Source organism: Sapajus apella, unplaced genomic scaffold (assembly GCF_009761245.1).
Source record: "Sapajus apella isolate SASKATOON/1434 unplaced genomic scaffold, GSC_monkey_1.0 scaffold59, whole genome shotgun sequence".
NCBI lineage: Eukaryota > Metazoa > Chordata > Mammalia > Primates > Cebidae > Sapajus > Sapajus apella.
In genome coordinates this window covers 7,605,351-7,624,149 of record NW_022436999.1, presented here as the reverse complement: position 1 = coordinate 7,624,149, position 18,799 = coordinate 7,605,351, and the positions used below count along the sequence as shown (strand labels likewise).

At 38.8% G+C, this 18,799-nt stretch overlaps 1 protein-coding gene across 5 annotated transcripts in view; it reads left to right on the top strand.

Annotated features, from left to right (window-relative positions):
• FUT8 (fucosyltransferase 8) overlaps positions 1 to 18,799 on the top strand; it is a 356,276-nt gene that overhangs the window by 66,082 nt on the left and 271,395 nt on the right. The window contains exon 1 of one of the 5 annotated variants that reach the window (XM_032246082.1): positions 7,027 to 7,719. The exons of 2 other annotated variants lie outside the window; for them this stretch is intronic. The gene's annotated coding sequence lies outside the window, so the exon portion shown is untranslated. Of the gene's footprint in view, positions 1 to 7,026; positions 7,720 to 13,855; positions 15,793 to 18,799 lie in introns of those variants that run through there. 2 more of the 5 variants (XM_032246076.1, XM_032246078.1) reach the window with 2 other exon arrangements.

Sequence of the window (18,799 nt, the reverse complement as noted above, 5' to 3'; positions counted from 1 at the left end):
TGTGTGTGTGTGTGTGTGTGTGTGTGTGTGTGTGTGTGTGTGTGTGTTTTAAAGAGTTGGGCTTTCACGTGTTGCTCGGGCTGAGTCTTGAACTCCTGGGTTCAAGTGATCCTCCTGCTTCAGCCTCCCTAGTAGTGGGACTACAGGTGCACACCACCAAGTCCTACGTAATTTTTAAAAGTAAGACAACAATGAAGTTTGCCACATCCGTTTACTCTTTCCTTTCACAAAGATTTCTCTGTATCATGTGATGCTGTTTGATAGCATTTTACATATGGAAGTACTTCTTTCAAATTTGATGTCAGTCCTCTGAAACCCTGCCACTGCTTTATCAACTAAGTTTATGTAATCTTCTAAATCATTTGTCATTTCAGTAGTGTTTGCAGTATCCTCACCAGGAGTCAGTTCCATTTCAAGAAACCACTTTATTTACTCATCCATAAGGAGCAACTCCTCTTTTATTCAAGTTTGACCATGTGATTGCAGCAATTCAGTCACATCTTCAGGCTCCACTTTAAATTCTACTTCTTTTGCTCTTTTCACATCTGCAGTTACTCCTTCACTGCAGTTTTGAACACCTTAAAATAATCCATGAGAATTGGCATTAGCTTCTTCTAAACTGTTAATGTTGATATTTTGACTTCCTCTCTTGAGTTATGAATGTTCTTAGTGACATCTAGAATGGTGAATCCTTTACAGAAGGTTTCCAGCTAACTTTGCCCAGATCCATCAAAGGAATCACTACCTGTGGCAGCTATGGCTTTGTGAATGTGTTTCTTAAATAATGAGACTTGAAAGTTGAAATTACTCGTGGATTCATAGGCTGCAGAATGGATGTTATGTTAGCAGGCATGACAACACCATTCATAATATAGTTTGCATTTGTGTCCCCTATCCAAATCTCATGTTTAATTGTAATCCCTGGTATTGGAGGTGGGACCTGGTGGGAGGTGATTGGATTATGGGGGTGGATTTCTCATGAATGGTTTAGCACCATCCCTTTGGTGCTGTCATTATGATAATGATGAGATCTGACTGTTTGAAAGTGTGGCACCTTGCTCTCTGTCTCTTGCTGTGCTTTTGCCATGTGACATTCCTATTCCCCCTTTGCCTTCTGCCATGATTGTATTTAAGTGCTTTGATACTGGGTCTGTGTATACTTAAAATTATTATAGCTTCTTGATGAATTGATCCCTTATTATTATTATTATTATTATTACTATTTTTTTTTTTTTTTGAGATGGAGGTTCACTCATGTTACCCAGGCTGGAGTGCAATGGCACGATCTCGGCTCACCGCAACCTCCACCTCCTGGGTTCAGGCAATTCTCCTGCCTCAGCCTCCTGAGTAGCTGGGATTACAGGCACGCACCACCATGCCCAGCTAATTTTTTTTTTGTATTTTTAGTAGAGACGGGGTTTCACCATGTTGACCAGGATGGTCTCGATCTCTTGACCTCGTGATCCACCCGCCTCGGCCTCCCAAAGTGCTGGGATTACAGGCTTGAGCCACTGCGCCCGGCTGATCCCTTTATTATTAAATGTTAACATTTTGGCCAGGTGTGGTGGCTCACTCCTTTAATCCCAGTGATTTGAGAGGCTGAGGCAGGCAGATTGGCTTGAGCCCAGGAGTTTGAGACCAGCCTTACCAATAGGGTGAGACCCTCATCTCTACAAAAAAAATACAAAAATTAGCCAAGCATGGTGGCACATTCCTGTAGTTCCAGCTGTTTGGGAAGCTGAGGTGGGAGGATTCCTTGGACCTGGGAGACAGAGGGTGCAGTGAGCCAAAATTGCACCAGCCTGGGTTACAGAGTGAGACCCTGTCTCAAAAAATAAGTAAATAAATAAATACTGACATACATTCATTATGTTTTATGGTCTTTTTCTTAAAGTCTATTTTTTCTAAGTATAGCACTGGAGTAAGTCTGTTTTTTATTTGCATGAAATATCTTTTTCTCTTACTTCACTTTCAGTCTATGTGGGTTCTTAAAGGTTAAATGCTTCTTTTGTAATCTAAAGTTGGCCCCTCATATACGTGGGTAGACAGGTATTGCATCCATATTCAATCAACTGCAAGTGGAAAATATTCACAAATAAAAGCAATGCATTGTAACACGTGTTACAAGGCATTGATATTGCTTTAGATATTTTAACTAATGTGAGGATAATTTAAAATATTTGGCAGGATTTGCATAGTTATGTGCAAGTGCAATGCCATTTCATGTTAGAGACTTGAGTAGCCATGGTTTTTTTATCTGTGGGTGATCCTGGAATCAAACTCTATGGATACCATGGGACAATATTGTTGGATCCTCTTCTTTTAAAATCCATTCGGCTACTTTCTGTGTCTTTTGATTGGAGAATTTAATACATTTACATTCATGATAATTGATAGATGAGAACTTACTACAGTTATTTTTTTGTTTTCTGTTTGCTCTGTAGATCCTTTGTTTCTTCCTCTCCTGCTGTCTTCCTTTGTGATTAAATGCTTTTCTCTATGGTATGCTTTGATACTTCACTTCTTGTCTTTTGTATATCTGCTATAGGTTTTTGTTATTTGGTTGTCACGAGGCTTACGTAGAACACCTTGTAGTCATAACTGGCTAGTCAGAGCTAATAACAGCTTAACTTTGATCACATTAAAAAAAAAAACCTATGCTTTTAATACCCTCATTTAATGTTTTTGATGTCACAGTTTACACCCTTTTATATTGTTTATCTCTTAACAATTCTTTTTAGCTATTATAATAGTGTCTTTTAACCTCACACTAATGACATAAGTGATTTACCCAGCATCAGTATAGTATTTGCGTATTCTGATTTTGACTCTGTGTTTACTTTTACCAGTGACGTTTTTTACTTTCATATGTTTTTGTGTTATTAATATTTTTCTTTCATTTTGAACAACTCCTTTTAGCATTTCTTGTAAGACAAGTCTAGTGGCGATAAGACATACCACCACTAAAAGAACCTAACACCAAAGAGCTTTTGTTTGTGAAACTCTGTCATTTATTTCTGAGGGACAGCTTTGCCAGGTAAAATATTCTTGGCTGACAATTATTTTCCCCCATCAGCCCTTTGAGTATATTATCCCACTGTCACCTGGCCTGTACATTTTTGCGGAGAAATCTGCTGCTAGCCATATTGAAGCTCGCTTATATGTGATTTGCTTTTTTTCTCTTGCTGCTTTCAGGAACCTGTCTTTGACTTTTGACTGTTTAAGTTCACTATATCTTGTATTGAGTTGATTGAATTTGATTGGAGAACTTTGACTTTCCTGTACCTTTTTTTTTTTTTTTTTTTTTTTTTTTTTTTTTACAGAGACAGGGTGTCACTCTGTCACTCAGGCTGGAGTACAGTGGTGCAATCATAGCTTACTAAAAAGCCTCCAACTCCTGTGCTCAACAACTTTCCCATCTCAGCCTCCTGAGACTACAAACACATGTCACCACATTTGGCTCATTTTTTTTTTTTTTTCTGTAGGGATGGGATCTTACTATGTTGCCCCACCTGGTCTTGAACTCCTGAACTCAAGTAATGCTCTCACTTTGGCCTCGCAAAGTGCTGGGATTACAGGGGTGCACCACCATGCCCTACTGATGTTTATGTCTTTCCCCAGATTTGGAAAGTTTTCTACTTTTCTTCCTTTTCCTTTCCTTTCTATTTTCCTTTCTTTTCTTTACTTTTCAGGCAGAGTCTTGGTATGTTGCCTAAGCTGGACTTGAATTCCTGTGCTCAAGCAATTTCCCATCCTCAGCTTCCTGAGCAACTGGGACTACAGGCACATACCACCATACTCAACTCTGCTATTATTTCTTTAAATAAACTTTCTGCCTTTTTTTTTTTTTTTTTTGGTCTGTCTCTTCTCTTTCTTCAACTCTTGTAATCTGAAAATTTTCTCTCTTTATGCTATCTTATAAATATTATAAACTTTTTTTTTTTTTCCCCATGCTTTTCCCCTTTTTTCTCTTCTGGGTATGTATTTTCGAAGAACCTATTTGGAGTTCATGAATTTGTGTTCTTTTATTTGGTCAATTCTACTTTGAAGTTTGCTGAACTTTAAAGCAATTATTTTAAAAGTGTTTTTGGGACAGTTTTTATATTTTCATTTCTTTCTTTTCCCCCCTCCCCCTCCCCTCCCCCTTCTTTTCTTTTCTTCTTGCAGGCTCTTGTTCTGTTGCCTTGGCTGGAGTGCAGTGGCATGCTCATGGCTCACTGCAGGCTTGACTTCCTGGGTTCAAGCAATCCTCCCACCTCAGCTTCCCGAGTAGCTGAGACTACAGTGTGCCACACTCCTAGCTAATTTTTGTATTTTTAGCACAGATGGGGTTTCACTGTATTGCCCTGGCTGGTCTCAAACTCCTGAGCTCAAGCAATCTGCTTGCCTTGACTTCCCAAAGTGTTGGGATTACAGGTGTGAGCCCCTGTGCCTGGCCTATACATCCATTTCTTTGGAGTCAGATACTGAGACATTATTGTATTCTTTTGCTGGTGGTATGTCTCTGACATGGTTTGGCTCTGTGTCCCCAGCCAAATTTCATTTCGAATTGTAATCCTCATGTGTCGAGGGAGGGACCTGGTAGAGGTGATTGGATTGTGGGGACAGTTTCCTCCATGCTATTCTTGTGATGGTGAGGAAGTTCTCATGAGATCTGATGGTTTGAAAGTGGCATTTTCCCTTGAGTGTGCTCTCTCTCTCCTTCCACCTTGTGAAGACATGCCTTGCCTCCTCTTTGCCTTCTGCAATGATTGTAAGTTTCCTGAGGCCTCCCCAGCCATGAGGAACTGTAAGTCAATTAAACCTCTTTCCTTTATAAATTACTCAGTAGTCTCAGGTAGTATCTTTGTAGCAGTGTGAAAATGGACTAATACAGTCTCTGTTTTTTCATGTTTCTTGTTGCCTTATGTAAATATCTGTGTATTTCATGGATCAGTCATGGAGCTGAGGCCTGAAGCACAAGCATGAGTGGAGGGTCTGTGGCTCTGGGATCTGGGGCAGAAAGACACTGCTCCCTGGGGTGCAGGTACCCCTGCTCCTGTGTTAGTAACAGTACACAAGATGTAGATGCTTGTAATAGAGCTGGGGAGCAGAGAATGGGAGCATAGAGTTGCTCAGTTAGTGCGGCTCTGGGTTGTGGCAGGGCTTAGTTCTTCATGGCTGCTGGACTGGTGTGTAGAGCATGGGCATATGCAATAAGAGCTGTTAGGGTTCCAGAGTGTGAAACACCTTGTTATGGCAATAGTACAAGTATCTGAGATGTGGGGGGTCCAAGTACTGCCACAGAATCTGGGTCTAGATTGTGGATATTTATGAGGCAGCTATGTCCCTCAGTTTGGGGCATGTGTAAGGGTTGGGAAAAGTGGTGGCTTCTTTTGTGAAGTAGCTCAACAATGGCCCCTTCTTGGGTGAGGTGTGGTGTGTAACCACCTCTTTCTCTTCCTCAGTGGGAATGGCTGTTGGTTCCTCAGTTGCAAGAGATGATCGTGTCCTCTGCAGAGTATGCCACTGGGAACCATGGTGGTTCCTGCCATGTGGCTTATACCAATAGCTTTTACCTTTCTTCTTTGTTCCTAGCTATCACCTGTCATCTCAGATGTGTTGAACTTACCAGTGAGCCTTTTTATGCCTTTGTTTTGTTGCTCCACTGTGTTTCTGTAGTTTCTTTAATGGGCCTGTGAGTACTCTCTGGGCCATGTGGTTTGTGAATAGTCAGTCTCTCTCTCTCTCTCTCTCTCTCTCTCTCTCTCTCTCTCTTCTTATGGTGAGATGAAGGCTGGTATGTCCTACTTTGCCATCTTGGTGACATCACCTCTGGAAAATTATTATTATGTTATTTTAGGAATCTGACATCAAATCATGGTTTAGGAGGTTATAGCACAAGCTTAAGGCCATACTGCCTGCTAGACTTGGCCAGTGTGTGCTCGTAAGACCATTTGTTAACTAGGTTATAAACCTACTTCCCATAGGTGTTCTGCCCCTTAACTAAAGGATTTTTAGTTTTGGGGTTTGCATTATCGTTTGGTTTTAAATGCTTATCTTATAGGATTCTGATTAAGCAGGACAAAGAACGTTTACTTGGGCTTCTTGAGAAACTATTTATTTTAAGGGATAAATTTTTCTTTTCCTTCTTTCAAGAATTGACTGATCTTCTGCTCTGAGACACACTTAAGAACCTTACTTTTTTTGTCATAGAGGCACATTTAGTAAAAATTCTTTGACCTTTGAGTATATTGAGACACTAGAAGAATCATGGTGAGGATTTTTATTGTGGTCTTCCCAGACCATGAACCCTGAACATGGTCTTAGTATCAAGGATAAGCATCTCTCTGAGCTGTCATATTGAATTGTAGATAATTTTAGAATTAAATCTTTTTGTCTCATCTGAGATTTGCCCTGACAAAGACGTGATACAAGCATATTTTAGTTTTTGAAAAGCAACTTAAAATTATAAAAATTGAATGAATTGCTTAGCCTGAAGGGGAATAAATGAGAAATGGTATGAATACCTTTTTAGTTGATGTGTGGTATTATTTTCAAAGTTTGTGGTAGTACAAGGGAAAGAAAAGAGAGAATTTATTAATTTGGCACGTGAGTCATGAAAGATGACGTCGTCACAAAAATAGAATATTGTCTATAATCTCAAGCTATCATTCAGGAGAAACTGTTTTACCAACTCTTGGAATTTTAACCCTTTTTTTCTTTTGCTTTGAACATTTCATGAATTAGCTTTAAGAAAAAGTGTTTTTCCAGTTTGGGAAAAGTAAAAACAAAGGGCATTGTATGTTTCACTAACAGTAGAATTTTAATAGTATCTGTTAGATTGGGGTCCCTAATTCTGCTATCACAGTCCATGGCCTGTTATGAACTGAGCTATACAGCAGGAGGTGACCAGCGGTGAGCAAGCATAGCTTCATCTGTATTTACAGCCACTCCCCATTGCCCGAATTACCACCTGAGCTCTGCCTCCTGTTATCAGTGGTGGCATTAGATTCTGATAGGAGCATGAACCCTATTGTGAACTGGACATGCAAGGGATCTAGATTGCGCACTCCTTATGAGAATCTAAAGGTCTGATGATCTGTTACTATCTACCATCACCCCTAGATGGGACTATCTAGTTGGAGGAAAACAAGCTCAGGGCTCCCACTGATTCCCCATTATGGTGAGTTATATAGTTATTTCATTGCATATTACATGTAATAATAGAAATAAAGTATACAGTAAGTGGAATGTGCTTGAATCATCCCGAAACTACCCCTCTTCCTGCCCCCCCAGGTCCATGGAAAAATTATCTTCCACTAATCTGGTCCCTAGTGCCAAAAAGGTTGGGGAACACTGTGTTAGATCATTTAGTTTGAGGACTGATTAAGAAAGGGGGAGAAATGATGATCATCTTAGTTGTCTCTCCCCTCTCCCAAGGTGAACTTTAGTTGTATTATTTCTGGCTTGGTGGGCTTAACATTCAGGAAATAATAAAAATTGAATGGCAAAATTATGATTCACATATAACCCAGAATATTTCTAGTAGAATATTATGTACATATCTCTTATTTTATCATAGGCATCAAGAACTTGAAATCAACTTGAAAGCAATATATGTGAGATTGAGTATCTGGGTCCTACAAAAGGAAAATTGGTTAGCAGCTGATAGTAACTTCAACTTTAAGGACTTTGATATTCTGTTTGCAAATCAAAGAAGATATGGCATTCATTGTGGTATATTCTATTTAAAAAGATTATATAAATGGAATATGTACTTGGTTATAAAATGATTTTTTATCCTTTTTGAGAACAACTATACTGGCCACAGTAGCTCATGCCTATAATTCCAGAACTTTGGGAGGCCAAGGCAGGAGGATCACTTGAGGACAGTAGTTAGAGGTTGCAGTGAACTGTGATTACACCACTGTACTCTAGCTAGGACAATAGAGTAAGATCCTGTCTCCACAAAAAATTAAAAAATTAGCTGGTGTGGTGACATGCATCTGTAGTCCTAGGTCCTCTGGAGGCTGAGGTGGGAGGACCGCTTCAGCCCAGGAGTTTGAAGTTGCAGTGAGCTATGATTTTGCCGCTAAACTCTAGTCTGGGTAACAGTGACACTCTGTTTCAAAAAAATCCAAAAACAAAAAAACTGAAATATCTCTAAAGGGTATTTTCTTACTGTATATTATGTAGGCTTAAAAACTTTTTTTCCCTAATTATTTGAACTAACTTTGTTATTTCTTTCCTCAGTTTAACCATTCTCCCTGAAGGTGTTTGTTTTATAATATAATTTATAGAAGATTGCCCAGTAACTTCATGGCATGAAGAAGACCCAGGGCTATAAATGAAAGATAGGAGATTTTTTTTTTTTTTAAGACATGGTCTTGTATGTTGCCCAGGCTGTAGTGTAGTGGATTTGGATCTTGGTCTTGGTTTTGACATTGAACTATGTGAGAGAAGTTAGTTATCTCACTGATCCTCAGTTTCCTCAACTATAAAATAAGGATTTTTTCAGATCAGGATGAAAAGAGGAAAGAAAAATGGAAAGAGTGGTAGCTGTATACCCAGTTGCTTTCTTTTCTTTTTCTTTTTCTTGTGATGGAGTTTTGCTCTTGTTGTCCAGGCTGGAGTGTAATTGTGCAATCTCAGCTCACTGCAACCTCTGACTCCCAGGTTCAATTGATTTTCCTGCCTCATCTTCCCAAGTAGCTGGGATTATAGGTATGTGCCACCAGGCCTGGTGTATTTCGTAGAGTGGGGTTTCACATGCTGGTCAGGCTGGTCTTGAACTCCTGACCTGAAGTGATCCACCTGTGTTGGCCTCCCAAAGTGTTGGGATTACAGGTGTGAGCCACTGTGCCTGGCCACTTTATTGTCTTTATCTTTATCTCTGTATATATGTGTCATACTTTTTTTAGCTGAACTATTTGAAAAAAGTTGAAAATGTGATTCATCCCTAAATACTTCAGCATACATCACTTGAAAATAGGACATTCTTTTGTAACCACAATATCATCGTCACAGCTAAGAAAAATAATGATTTCCTAATATAATTTAACATTAATTCAGATTTCTCTAGTTATCCTTGAATATCTTTTATTTATTTATGTCTCACTCTGTTGCCCAGGCTAGAGTGCAGTGGTGCGATCTCGGCTCACTGCAACCTTTGCCTCCCGGATTCAAGTGATTCTCCTGCCTTAGCTTCCTGAGTAGCTGGGATTATAGGCATGTGCCATAACACCCAGCTAATTTTTGTATTTTTAGTGGAGACAGGGTTTTGCCATGTCAGCCAGGCTGGTCTCAAACTTCTGACCTCAGGTGATCCACCCATCTTGGCCTCCCAAATGTGTGAGCCACCCAACCTCCCTGAACATCTTTTAGATGGGTATTTTTCAACCCGGATCTAATCAAGTCTCATACATTGCATTTGGTTATTAAGGATCTTCAGTTATTGTGCTCTGGAGAAGTCACCCTAATATTCGTGACTCATAAGATTTATTTTTCAGAGAGATTAGGCTGATTGTTTTATGCAATGTTACACATTCTGGATTTATTTTCTTGTGGTTTTTCTATTTCTTATATACTTGTAGATGGAAGGTAGACTTGCTTGATTTGCATTGAACAGTTTTGGGCAAGATACTTTGTAGATGATATTATGTAGCTACCATTATTTTATATTTCAAGGCACATAAAATTATTTCTCCACTGGTGGGGATGTTAAGTTTGATATCTTAGTTACTATGGTGACCCTCTAGGTTTCCCCATTGTAGAGGAACATTTATCTCTTTGCAATTGAGCAAGTAAAATATGGGAGGATACTTTGATGCTCTCTTAAAAGTCTGTTTCATAACTATCCTTTACTTAATGTTTTGAACATTCATTGATGATCCTTGCTTGAATTAATTACTTGGGAGGTATAAAATGATGATTTTTAAAATTTAATATTTTCTTTGGTATTTGTTTTCTTCTATAATGATTAGATTTTCCTTGTCAATTGAGAGTATACTGTAGCTCCTTCTAAAAAGTCAGAATAAATGCTTAATATAGAATAGTGTTTCCTTACGTGCAGTTTTGCTTTCCATGGTTTTAGTTACTGGTGATCAACTGAAGTCTGAAAATATTACATGGAAAATTACAGAAATAAACCATTCATATGTTTTAAATTTCACTCCATTCTTAGTAGCATGATGAAATTTCATGCCACCCTGTCCAGGTTTGAATTATCCCTTTGTCCATTGTATCCATGTTGTACAGTGTGTATATAGTTAAAAAAAACATGGTAGACCAGCTGCGGTGGCTCATGCCTGTAATCCCAGCACATTGGGAGGCTAAGGCTGGTGGATCACTTGATATCAGAAGTTTGAGACCAGCCTGGCTAACATGGTGAAACCCTGTCTCTACTAAAAATACAAAATTTAGCTGGGCGTGGTGGCACAATAATAAGTAATAATAATACTAATAAGTATTACATAATAATAAGTAATCCCAGCTACTCAGGAGGCTGAGACAGGAGAATCGCTTGAACCTGGGAGGTGGAGGTTGAAGTAAGCCGAGGTAGCACCATTGCACTACAGTTTCGGCAACAAGAGAGAAACTCCGTCTCAAAAAACAACAACAAAAAACCCATGGCACATAAAGGATTTGGAAGTATCTGCAGTTTCAGGCATTCACTTGGGCATCTTGGAACCCCATGGATAAGGAGTAACTACTATATTGCCAGATTTTATTATACTACAATATTATTAGTTGATATTTTTGTTATTTTTGTATGTCAGTTCATGGAAGATAATTGGTCAGTAATTGTATTAGTCTGCCATAACAAAATACTACAGATTGGGTGATATTAAACAGAAATTTATTTTCTCACAGTTCTGGATGCATTGCATTGTCTGTGTATTCATATCTAGTTTGTGTTATTTCTACTCTTCAGCTTATCGAGATTTATGACCTTATCTATGGCCAATTTTTGTGAATAGTCTATGTCTACTTGAAATGAGGTATTCTCTATCAGAACACAAAACTCAATATTATAAATACAATACAGTATAGTAAGATCTACCTTATTGATTATATTGCTTAGGTCTTCTATTGTTTTACCTACTGCTTCCCAAAGTGGTTCATACCTTCAATCCCAGCACTTTGGGAGATCAAGGCAGGAAAGATCATTTGAGCCCAGGAGTTTGAGACCAGCCTGGGCCACAGAGGGAGACTCCATTATCTACAAAAAATAAAAAAAACTTAGCCCAGCTAAGTTTTACATTGTAAAATTTTACATTGTGATGTATTAAGATCTTAACTTGTGTTTTCTTTCTTTTCTTTTCCCTTTTTTTTTTCTGAGTAGTTCAGTGCTGGGATTGCAGGCATGAACCAGTGCATCTGGGTGGTTATTCTGCTTCCATTAATTTCTCCATGTGTCTACTATATAGATTTTTGCTTTGCAAGCTTGTAACTGTGTTATTTGGTTAATAGGCATTCATAACTGATTTGTCTTCTTCATTGTTAATTTGGCCTTCAGCATAAAGAAGTGTCCTCCTTAATCTTATTAGGTGCTTTTGCTTTTTGGCCTGAATTTTATATTGTGAGGTATTAAGATCATAATCCATGTTTTCTTTTTTTTGAGTTGGAGTGTTGTTCTGTCTCCCAGGCTGGAGTGCAGTGATGCGATCTTGGCTCGCTGTAATCTCTGCCTCCTGGGAGCAAGTGACTCTCCTGCCTCAGCCTCCTTAGTAGCTGGGATTACAGGTGCCCACCACCACACCCATCTAATTTTTGTGTTTTTAGTAGAGACGGGGCTTTACCATGTTGACCAGGCTGGTCTCGAACTCCTGACCTCAAGTGATCCACCCGCCTCAGCCTCCCAAAGTTTTGGGATTACAGGCATGAGCCACCGCACGCAGCCATATTTGCCTGTTATACCTTTGTTCCTCTTTTTTTCCTTTTATATTTCTTAGTTACTTTGTTTTAGGTGTATGCCCTTATATATAACATACTATTAGTTTTACTTTCTGAACCAATCTGAAAATCTTGTTTCAATGGAAGAGTTAAGCTCTTTGAATTATTTACATTGATATGCTTAATCTTCAGACAATTATTTCTTATGTCTTCTGCATATATTCTATTTATGTATCTTTCATTATGTTGTATGTTTTCATCTTTTGGTTTATTTTTAAAAAAGAATAATTTTACTTTTTTTTTTTACTTTTTTTTGAGACGGAGTTTCGCTCTTGTTACCCAGGCTGGAGTGCAATGGCACGATCTCGGCTCACTGCGACCTCCACCTCCCGGGTTCAGGCAATTCTCCTGCCTCAGCCTCCTGAGTCGCTGGGATTACAGGCATGCGCCACCATGCCCAGCTAATTTTTTGTATTTTTAGTAGAGATGAGGTTTCACCATGTTGACCAGGATGGTCTCTATCTCTTGACCTCGTGATCCACCCGCCTCGGCCTCCCACAGTGCTGGGATTACAGGCTTGAGCCACTGCGCCCGGCATAATTTTACTTTTTGCATTGGAAATATTTTTAGATGGGCGTGTGGGGGTTTGCGCGGGGGACAGGGTCTTGCTCTGTTGCCCAGGCTGGAGTGCAGTGGTGAAATCTGGGCTCACTGCAGCTTCAACCTCACAGGCTCAAGGAATCCTCTCACCTCAGCCTCCCAAGTAGCTGGGACCTCAGGCATGTGCCATCATGCCCGGCTAAGTTTTTTATTTTTTGTAGATATGGAGTCTCCCTGTGTGGCCCAGGCTGGTCTCAAACTCCTGGGCTCGAATGATCCTCCTGCCTTGACCTTCCAAAGTGCCGGGATTGCAGGCATGAACCATTGCATCTGGCCGGAAATTATTTTTTGATGTTTAGTATATTTATCTGAATAAATTATGGAGTTTAGTGAATAATAACATTGTTTTGTTAATTGTGATAAATGTACCAGGGCAGTGCAAGATTTTAACAATAAGGGAATCTGGGCACAGTATATAGAAACTCTCTGTACTATCTGCAACTTTTCTGTTAATCTAAAACCATTTTAAAATTTTAAAAAATTTTAAATATAAAGTGCTGTATGTGTCCTGGACTGGTGTTAGAAAGTAAATTTTGGGCTGGGCATGGTGGCTCATGCCTATAATAATCCCAGCACTTTGGGAGGCCAGGGCGGCTGGATCACTTGAGGTCAGGAGTTTAAGACCAGCCTGGCCAACATGGTGAAACCTGGTCTCTCCTAAAAATAAAAAAATTAGCTGGGCATGGTGGCACATGCCTGTAATCTCAGCTACTGTCCCACGCTGCACTATAGCCTGGGCGACAGAGACTCTGTCTCAAAACAAACAAAACAACAACAACAAAAGACAAAAGAAAATAAAGTTTGAGTTTGTGTTTGTTACTAAACTTGATGAATACAAGCTGTATTTTTTAGTTTCTGTTTATGTTGAAGGTTTATAGGAAAATATCTTTATTTTATAATAATGAAGGAAAAGGACTTTTTGGATTGGAAAGGAATGTTTTGACAACAGATTAAAGAAAATATTTCGGCCGGGCGCGGTGGCTCAAGCCTGTAATCCCAGCACCGTGGGAGGCCAAGGCGGGTGGATCACGAGGTCAAGAGATCGAGACCATCCTGGTCAACATGGTGAAACCCCGTCTCTACTAAAAAAAAAATAAAAAAAATTAGCTGGGCATGGTGGTGCGTGCCTGTAATCCCCGTGACTCAAGAGGCTAGGGCAGGAGAATTGCCTGAACCCGGGAGGCGGAGGTTGTGGTGAGCTGAGATTGCGCCATTGCACTCCAGCCTGGGTAACAAGAGCGAAACTCCGTCTCAAAAAAAAAAAAAAAAAAAAAGGAAATATTTCTTCTAGAACTGGTTACTCAAATGGTATCTTGTCTGATTGAATTATTCAGATATTTTTGGCATGTTTAGTAGCAAGTGGTAAAGGTCAATTGAAATACAAGCTGAAAAATTCTAATGGCCCCTGGAAGGCGGCAGTGTAGGCTTTTCATCTCAGAATTTTAGATCTGGAGGAGACCTTTAAAATTTATTCCAATTCTTAATTATAGGAGAATATCTATAAATCTAGAGACATTATATGTTATTTCTGAGATCACAGAGTAAATTGTTGTTTAGAGCTGGGACTAGTACTAAGCCTCTTCATTTTTATTTCAGGATTAGTTTCTCAATGCCAGAATGTGTTCTTGAAAGACACAATAACCTAGATCCTGGGCTCCTCATATCCTACCTAAATTAGTGCAGCTAAGGCAGTGTTATATATTTATATTGGTATTTTTATAAAGGAGCAGAAATAGACATGATTTATTCAGTATCACAGGGATAGGGTTAGGTCATAAGACCCCTGACCTGTTGATTCTACCTCTTTACCTTACCCAGTAAGAGACAGCTTAGAGATAGTGGCCAAAAAAAGCCAATGGTTATGAACTATAGACTAGGAGCTGGAAGTGGAGCTGGTACTAGAAACCATAAAAATGCCAGATGATGTTTGTGTGTGGTTAAGAGTGCCAGGATGATGTGGGTAGGGAGTGATGAAAGCTTTGGTCATGAGAAAGCGGGTCTAGAACCTATAGAATGGGGGGCAGAATAAAGGAGGCAATGGAACCACCATCAAACTCATACTTATCAGGAGGATTGTTTGTTCTGTTCTCATGCCCTAGAGCATATCACTACTTGCCAGCTAAGATTTAGACTAATCATAGACAGTAATGAAATAAAATACATCAGATATCCATACAATATTTTAAGCTCAATACTCTCATAAATATTGTACTATTTGATCCTTGCAATATCCTCGTGAGATACGTAGAAGGGATATTGGTGAGTAGAAAATATTAAATATAATATTTGTTAAGGTAGTGTGCTAGAAACCACTAAGGGATGTAAGGTTCAATAGACCCAGGCTCTGTAATCATGGTGTGCCCAATCTTTTGGGGATGGGGTGGAAAAATAACCAATTATAATGTATAGGAAGTTGAAAAAGATTTAGAAATTCAACTGTGTCCCATGGGAATTTAGAAAGAGTGATGGTATTGTAACAAATTTTGGTATTTTGCCTTCTTAATTCAGACTAACTGAAAGGATAATGACTATAAAAAGTATCTTGACTGTAATAGATATTGATATGATTTTCCTTTATAACTTTCAGATTATTTTTTATTTTAGGTGATTTTACATATTTATATGAATGAATTTATGAATTAAGGATGACAGAAATCACTTAAATGTTTTTAGTGATTTTGGCATATTAGCCTGGTTTGATAAGGAGGAAGAAAACAAAGGAATTGATTTTTGTAATGTCAAGCAGAACTTATAAATTTAGGACAGACTTATCTAGACCAATATGAATAAATAGTTAAATAGACCCTTTTAATTGGTAAAAAACCAGGCAAAATTTAATATACTTGATTTAGTACTAGTTTACATTGATGATGTAGACAACTTCAGCAAAGGAGTGGGAGTAGTGAATAAATTAGTTACAACTGACTTTACTGTAAAGTAATGTTAATTGTCAGGATAATTATAGGAAACATTTGCTTACCAATAAATATGAGTTTGACAGTCTTACAATAATGAATTTGTGTTGAAATAGCAGATGAAACAGACTTTTTCATTTTTTTCACTTATTCCTGGAATCTATTTTAGCCTCTAGTTTTTGTTAGTATGAACTACTTTACTATTTTCATCAACATCACCTACTTTAACTATTTTTCTCTTTGCCAAAACGGAAAGAATGCAGCTTCCATTGATACATTGGAGTTACTTAGAATATCAACACTACAGAGAAAGGAGAAGCAAAGGAAGCAATATACCATTGTCAGTGTGCTTTTCTCCTCCGAGGCTTTCATCCTTCTTGTGTTTTCTCTCTTAACATTGGTCCATAGCTACAGTACACTGAGATCCTGCCTTACTGCTTTTTTAAATCTTTTTTCATTTTTTTAATTTATTGCATTTTAGGTTTTGGGGTACATATGAAGAACATGCAAGATTGTTGCATAGGTACATACATGGCAATGTGGTTTGCTGCCTTCCTCCCCATCACCTATATCTGACATTTCTCCCCATGTTATCCCTCCCCAACTCCCCACCCCACACTGTCCCTCCCCTAGTTCCCCCTGATAGACCCCAGTGTGTGATGCCTCCCTCCCTGTGGCCATGTGTTCTCATTGTTCAACACCCGCCTATGAGTGAGAACATGCAGTGTTTGATTTTCTGTTCTTGTGTCAGTTTGCTGAGAATGATGGTTTCCAGGTTCATCCATGTCCCTACAAAGGACATGAACTCATGGTTTTTTATTGCTGCATAGTATTCCATGGTGTATATGTGCCACATTTTTCCTGTCCAGTCTATCATCGGTGGGCATTTGGTTTGGTTCCAAGTCTTTGCTATTGTAAACAATGCTGCAGTGAACATTAGTGTGCATGTATCCTTATAATAGAACGATTTATAATCCTTTGGTTATATACCCAGTAATGGGATGGCTGGGTCAAATGGAATTTCTATTTCTAGGTCCTTGAGGAATCTCCACACTGTCTTCCACAATGGTTGAACGAATTTACACTCCCACCAACAGTGTAAAAGTGTTCCTATTTCCCCACATCCTCTCCAGCATCTGTTGTCTCCAGATTTTTTAATGATCGCCATTCTAACTGGTGTGAGATGGTATATTAATGTAGTTTTCATTTGCATTTCTCTAATGACCAGTGACAATGAGCATTTTTTCATATGTTTTTTGGCCTCATATATGTCTCGTTTTGTAACGTGTCTGTTCATATCCTTCACCCACTTTTGAATGGGCTTGTTTGTTTTTTTCTTGTAAATCTGTTTTAATTCTTTGTAGATTCTGGATATTAGCCCTTTGTCAGATGGGTAGATTGCAAGAATTTTTTCCCATTCTGTTGGTTGCTGATTCACTCTAATGACTGTTTCTTTTGCTGTGCAGAAGCTGTGGAGTTAGGTCCCATTTGTCTATTTTGGCTTTTGTTGCCAATGCGTTTGGTGTTTTAGTCATGAAGTCCTTGCCTATGCCTATGTCCTGAATGGTTTTGCCGAGGTTTTCTTCTAGAGTTTTTATGGTGTTAGGTCTTATGTTTAAGTCTTTAATCCATCTGGAGTTAATTTTAGTGTAAGGAGTCAAGAAGGGGTCCAGTTTCTGCTCTCTGGACATGGCTAGCCAGTTTTCCCAACACTGTTTATTAAACAGGGAATCCTTTCCCCATTGCTTGTTTTTGTGAGGTTTGTCAAAGATTAGATAGTTGTAGATGTGTTGTGTTGCCTCTGAGACCTCTGTTCTGTTCCATTGGTCTATATCTCTGTTTTGGTACCAGTACCATGCTGTTTTGATTACTGTAGCCTTGTAGTATAGTTTGAGGTCAGGTAGCATAATGCCTCCAGCTTTGTTCTTTTTACTTAGAATTGACTTGGCTATGCGGGCTCTCTTTTGGTTCCATATGAAGTTTAAGGTGGTTTTTTCCAGTCCTGTGAAGAAGATCATTGGTAGCTTGATGGGGATAGCATTGAATCTATAAATTACTTTGGGCGGTATAGCCATTTTCACAGTATTGATTCTTCCTAACCATGAGCATGGAATGTTTCTCCATCTGTTTATGTCCTCTCTTATTTCGTTGAGCAGTGGTTTGTAGTTCTCCTTAAAGATGTCCTTTACATTCTTTGTTAGTTGTATTCCTAGGTATTTTATTCTCTTTGTAGCAGTTGTGAATGGCAGTTCATTCTTGATTTGGCTCTCTTTAAGTCTGTAATTGCTGTGTAGGAATGCTTGTGATTTCTGCACATTGATTTTGTATCCTGAGAGTTTGCTGAAGTCGCTTATCAGTTTCAGGAAGATTTTGGACTGAGACAGCGGGGTTTTCTAAATATACAATCATGTTGTCTGCAAACAGAGGCAATTGGCTTCCTCCTTTCCTAATTGAATACCCTTTATTTCTTTTTCTTGCCTGATTGCTCTGGCTAGAACTTCCAATACTATATTGACTAGGAGTGGTGAGAGAGGGTATCCTTGTCTAGTGCTGGATTTCAAAGGGAATGCTTCCAGTTTTTGCCCATTCCGTATGATATTGGCTGTGCGTTTGTCGTAAATAATTTTTATTATTTTGAGATATGTTCCATCGATACCTAGTTTATTGAGAGTTTTTAGCATAAAGGGTTGTTGAATTTTGTCAAAGGCCTTCTCTACATTTATTGAGATAATCATGTGGTTTTTGTGTTTGGTTCTGTTTATGTGGTGAATTACGTTTATAGATTTGCATATGTTGAACCAGCCTTGCATCCCTGGATGAAGCCTACTTGATTGTGATGGATAAGCTTTTTGATGTGCTATTGCAATTGGTTTGCCAGTATTTTATTGAAAATTTTTGCGTCTATGTTCATCATGGATATTGGCCTGAAGTTTTCTTTTCTTGTTGAGTCTCTGCCAGGTTTTGTTATCAGGATGGTGTTGGTCTCATAAAGTGATTTGGGAAGGGATTCCCTCTTTTTGGATTGTTTGGAATAGTTTAAGAAGGAGTGGTACCAGCTCCTCTTTATGTCTGGTAGAATTCGGCTGTGAACCCATCTGGACCTGGGCTTCTTTTGGATGGTAGGCTATTAATTGCTGCCTCAACTTTAGCCCTTGTTATTGGTCTATTCAGGTTTTCAACTTCTTGGTTTAGGCTTGGGAGGATGCAAGTGTCCAGGGATTTATCCATTTCTTCCAGGTTTACGTGCATAGAGTTGTTTGTAGTAATCTCTGATGGTAGTTTTATTTCTGTGGAATCTGTGGTGATATCCCCTTTATCGCTTTTTATTGCATCTATTTGATTCTTCT